This window comes from Lolium perenne, chromosome 4, assembly GCF_019359855.2.
Source record: "Lolium perenne isolate Kyuss_39 chromosome 4, Kyuss_2.0, whole genome shotgun sequence".
Lineage (NCBI taxonomy): Eukaryota > Viridiplantae > Streptophyta > Magnoliopsida > Poales > Poaceae > Lolium > Lolium perenne.
Window position 1 is genome coordinate 114,088,490 of NC_067247.2, and position 6,000 is coordinate 114,094,489.

Below are 6,000 nucleotides of genomic sequence, written 5' to 3' on the forward strand. Positions count from 1 at the left end.
GTAGGTTTCTTGGAGTAGGTCATGGTTCTCTCCAAGTTTCTTGAGCTCATCCTTTACAAGCTTGTTAGCTCTTTCAAGGTGGTCAAGATCCCTAGTGAGAGAAGCATGAGCAACTTCAAGTTCCTCCTTTGAGGTATGGAGCACTTGAGTCAAAGATTGAGCCCTATCAATAGTTTCTAGGTCCTTAACTTTATCAAGTTCATAGGTTTCAATTTGTTGCTTAAGGCCTTGAGATATGCACCTTTCGGTTTTTAGCTCTTGTCTTAGGAGATTGAATCTCCGTTCCTTTTCATCCAATTGATATTCTAATTCCTCAATGGACTCATCCTTTTCTTTGAGAGAGTCCATCAAGAAATCAAACTTGACAAGAGCTTTACCACGAAGGGTGCATCTAACATCGTAAAGTTCCTTAAGCACACTTAGTTCATCTTGATTTTCATTTTCATCATCAAGAACACTAGATAGGGAAGGTGGAGGTTCCATTACCTTGGTTTCCCTTGCCATAAGACAAGAGCCAACGATTGTAGAGGAGGAAGAGTCATCGGAGTCATCCTCTTGAGTGATTCTTGCCATGAAGGAGGAACCAACATCATTCTCCGTGGAGTAGTCCTTGGAGTAGTCATATGTGAAGAGTGACCCGGGCTTGGAGTAAGCCAAACCGGCCACCCCGGCCTCCTTCTCCTCATCTTCTTCTTCATCATCGGACAAGTACTCGGCTCCAACAAAAGCTCTTCCCTTGTTCTTCTTGAATCGATCGTTGATTGGGTTTGGCTTCAATCTTGGCTTGACCCCTTTGATGAATCTTGGCTTGTCTACCCTTTTCTCATATGGGCACTCATTTGCAAAGTGGCTATCTTCATCACAATTGTAGCAAGTTCTCTTCTTCTTCTTGTCATTGAGAAGCATAGACACCTTTCCCTTGTACTTCTTGGCAAAGAAGGCAAAGTCGGTGGCGATGTCACTAGTTGAAGTCATCTCCTCATGTTCTTCAATTTCATATTCTTCTTCTCCTCCATGGTCATCTCTAGCCTTGAGAGCAAGGTTGTGTGACGCTTCATGGTTGTGTGAGGCTTCATCAACACGGTTCATTGCCTTTAGCCTCTTTCCGGCTTTGGCCATGTTTTCATTGGCGGCCACATAGGAGACTAGATCATCGGAGTTGAGATCGGCACTCTTGGTCATGATTTGCAAGTTGAGTCCAAGGTTGGTGTCTTCTTGTTTGACGGCAATCATAGCAATGACCTTGGATTTTATGAAGGCTTCGTTCATCTCGAATCCGTCATTGTACTTCTCAGCACCAAGTCCCTTGATCCTTACTTTCAGAGCACCAAGCCTAGCATAGGCATCGAATACGGATTCTCCATCTCGAATCATGAACTGGTAGGCCTCTTGCTTTGCGGTCTCATAGAGAGATGATTGGATCAAATCGGTTCCCTCTTGGAGTACTACGATCCGATCCCACAACTCTTTAGCGGAGACAATGTCATCAACTTGATCTAGAAGCTTGCGGTTGATGCCACTTCTAATCTTGTCACGTGCGGATGCATTGAGTTGACGGTTGTAGAACTCGGTGGAGGTCAACCGAGTAGGATCTTGTGGCTCCCGATGTCCATGAACAATGAGTTCCCATAGCTCCACACTGCAGCTGCGAATATGAGATTCCATAGCAGATTTCCAATGTGGAAAGTGAGTTCCATCGTAATGGGGAATGGTCCCACTATGGTTTATATGAGCATGGGTGAAGTGTTTCTAGGATAGTCATGGTTAACCTCATGGTAGGATTCTTTAGAGGCCGAAGCCCCACTAAGAGTTCCACCCGCAGTTAGGTTCTTAAGCATGGCAGTCATTTCTGTCATTTGGTTTTGTAGCTCATCCTCCTTTTTCTTCTTCTCGGCATCATATGCCAAGAGTCTAGATTTCATCTCTTTAACCGAGAGGTTAGAGTCGTCATCTAGACCCTCGAAGAGTTTATCCATCTCACTCTTAAGGCGGTGAAGCCCTTAATAAGATTCCAGGCTCTGATACCAATTGGAAGTATAGAGATGGTAAACCTAGAGGGGGGGTGAATAGGTTTCTACAAATTTTAATTCTTTCTTTGCAATATTAGGCTTTGCGGAATATAAAGATGAGCCTAATGCAAACTAGGTGAGGCAACCTATATGAGGATACAACTAACTCAAGCACGAAGGCTCTCACAGGCAGTTTAAATCACAAGTAAGGAGTTCGGTTAGAGATAACCGATAGCACGCGGAGACGAGGATGTATTCCCGTGTTCCCTTGCTTTGCAAAAAGGTACGTCACGTTTGGAGGAGTGGAGGTCCCACGAAGGATTCCCCGCGCCACGAAGGCTCACCCTATTCTCCGGAGCCTATCCCACGAAGGAATAGCTCACTCACTTGTGGTAGACTTTGAGGTAGCCTCCAAACCTTCACAATCTTGCCCGGAGCAAATCCACAGCCCGGATGCTTCCGGACTCCTCTTGCCCACCTAGGGTTTCCAAGGAACCCTAGGAAGCAAGCTTCTCAATGAATACAAGGGGAATGAGATTTGGCTTGGTAGAACGGTAGATCGGGTCCTCCTCTAGTGATTCCCTGGAGGGATTTGAGTTTGGGTGGAGGAGGAGGGAGATCTGAGGCTTTTGGTGTTTCTAGCAATGGAGTAGGAGAGAGAGAGCTCAAGAACAGTTTATAGTATGTTGCCTAACCCTTCCAAGGTAGAAGAAGGGGTATTTATAGTGTTCTTCAAAATCTGGCCGTTGCCACTTGCCACCTCAGCATTCTTCCCGACAAACCCGGTCAGACCGGACCACAGACCGGACAGCCCGGTCGTGAGGCCGGTCAGACCGGACTGGTGACCGGAGCACCTTTGCGTCGTCCTGGCGCTTCTCCGGTTGGTGCCCGGTTTCCGAGCGGTCGACCGGACGTGGTGCCGGACCCGCCGGTCAGAGTTCGGCCGATCGGGCCGCACTGACCTGCTGGTCCTCTGTGGAGCCCGGTTTCCGATCGGTCGACCGGGCTCAGACGCCGGATCGGCCGGTTGCTGGCCCGGTTGGACCGGGCAGGTGACCGGATTTCTCCTGTAACCCCTTTTTGATTGTTGTTGAAATGGGGGGTCACATTTAGCCTTCTTGTTCCATTGATACACCTTTATACCTCTTTGGCTAATATCTGGGAATCATCTAGCAGTCATGTATTAGTCCAAATACACTAGCACGGTGTCATTGTTACCAAAATAATGGATAAGGGTAAAATACCCTTACATGGAGGCTAACCCAGGTTAACCGAATAAAACCGAATAGCCAATTACAACAAAGAATTTGCTTTCTGGGCCCATACCAAATTCACGTTGACCTCTTTCATATATGTATAGCGTGTGCATTTTACAAAGAAGCTACTCTGGTGTGGTGGTAACTGGTAAGTACGTGCTTGTATGCATATATTTGTGACATGTCGAGGGTTCAAGTTCGTAATAATGCTTCAATTTTTTATTTTGGCTGCACTTTCGTTATTTATCATTTCTTTCTCCTGTAACACAATCGGTTTGGTCATAAAAAAATACAAAAATCAAATATATGCCCATAAAAATAAATGTTATTTTAAAATTCACGTCAACTTTGGTTAATACCGAAACCAAACCGAATTTATATGGTTATTACCGAAACCGAACCGTATTTGTATACGAAACCGTATTTACCGAAGTATTACAATCGTATTAACCGAACCGAACTAACCATATTAACCGAACGCGCAGCCGGACACAAACACGCATACACTCACTCCTATGAATTCATGCACGCACGCACACCATACTCCTATGAGTACATCCGAAAGACTGGGTCAAAGAACCTTCATCCGACGGGTCTTGAGATTGATGAAGTCACCACAGACGTCTTGCTGTCAACGGGAGCATCGCTCTCACAGAAGAATATTCTGCCTTTAAAAATACATCAAAGTGTCAAACATAGGGCTTAAACTCTGATGAGCTGGGGATGCCACTCCCCCTAACCACTTGAGTAGAGGTTGGTTCTCACGCATTTTTTTCAAGGTTTTAAATAGCGCGCAATTTCGCTGGTTTTAGCACGCAATAGCGGATTTGAACCCTCCACGCTATATTTGATAGAAAATGGTCGCTAAAGTGCTAAACACGAAATAACAAGCTAAATCGCGCTAAAACACATAACATGTAGCGGCGCTAAAACGTTTAGCTACAAAAAACAAAGATCCAAAACTGCATGCCAACCCATCCGCCCAAAAGTCCAATTTCCCCAACAAAGCTAAATACCTAAAGCCCGTATACGTACGACAAAACCTAGCCTAAATCCCAGTTTAGCAGTTCCGCACGGAAGTGACGACGGCGGCTGCCTCTTCCAGCGTGACTGTTGTGGGTATACTTTATGGGTATATCAACGGCATGGCCTAATCCGGCAAGCCCGAGTGGCCCACAGTTGGTGATGAGGCGTGTGGCCCATCGGGCGGCCCAGTTGTTGTAGATCCTGAAGGATGAAGTCCAGCCCAGGAACAGGAAGCCGGATCTCTACCGACCTACGAAGGAGGCCGGATCCGTGGCGGCCCATGAAGTATCCGGATCCAGCACGTATTTGGAGGAAGGCGGATCCTTGACGTACACGGCAAGAATTTGTACCGTAGTTAGGTGACTTGTATTCCGGCTAGGACTCTCCATGTAAATCCTAGATCCGTGCGCCTTTATAAGCCGGATCCTGGGAGCCCTAGAGAGACAACCACAACTCATTGTAACATCGCGAAAGCGCCCAGATAATTCTAGACAAACAGCAGTAGGCCCTGTCATCGTGCAGGTGTTCCGAAGCTGGGTAAATCGCGTACCACCGTCCCATGTGCACTCTGCCCTATGGCCCCTACTTCTTCTCCCCCTCGTGAGGATCCCTCCTTGGAGGTACCGTCGATCAGGCAACGATAGTTGGCGCCCACCGTGGGGCCTGCGGCGTCTGGAGGCCGGAACCGGGAGGGTTCCGCCATGGGAAGCTACGACAACACCATCGCTGTGGGGCGTGTCCTTTACGCCGGAAATCTGCCGATCGTCCCTCCGGATGAGTGCTGGATTCCGGCTAAAACCGACCCCGTCAAGCTCTCCATCGTCCCAGTTGGCGGCATACACATCTTCATCGGGGAAACCGTCGATTCCGATGGAAACCCACTGGTAAGTAACGCTGACGCGACCGCTGCTGAGCAGGACGCTGTCGCGAAGATCCGATCTGAGACGCAGGAACTTCCTAGCGAAGATTCCGCCTTAGATCTGAAAAAATCGAAGCCCACCCAATCCGCCCCTGAGCAGGAAATAAAGGTGGAAGACCAATGCAGATCCGCCTGGGTCTCCCAGGTGTTAGAGAAGCAAAGGTGTCACTTCGTGCACTTCTTGGCCCATACCGCCGGAACCGCCCCTCAAGAAGCCGGAGCTGGTCCCGAGCAGGTCGAGGCCCCGGAGAACAACGCTGCTCCGGATCAGCAGGAGGCTGTCGGAGAAAGCGGAGATCCGGTTGAAGAGTCGATTTTGGGCAACCTAAGCCCAATTTCCGGAGACACCCAATCCATGGACACTGAAGAATTCGATCGCAAGGTGAGGGAATATGGATACGGTGACCAGCCTGAAGTTGACTCCGCCCAGCCGAAGCAGGTACTTGCGACTGTAGCGGCGCTGGGAGAACATGGATTAGAAGAGGCAGGCACCCAATCCGACCCCCAGCCGTCCCACCAGGGATCTCCAATGTCGCGGGAGCGGCCCCGCAAGGATTCTTCGTCGGAGGACCTCCTGTCGCCTGAAGAGATGGTCGCACAAGCAGGCATGGATGCAGTCTATCACTCGGATATTCTTAACAAACCCATCACTCTCGAAGACGTAGAAGCATTAGAAGCTAAGAGACCGGAGCTACTGGCCACAGCCAAAAAGTTTAAGCACACCGCAGCCGCCATGCTGGAGGAAAGGAAGCACGCCGCAGTTTTTGTGGAAGACTTCATCCAGCGCGAG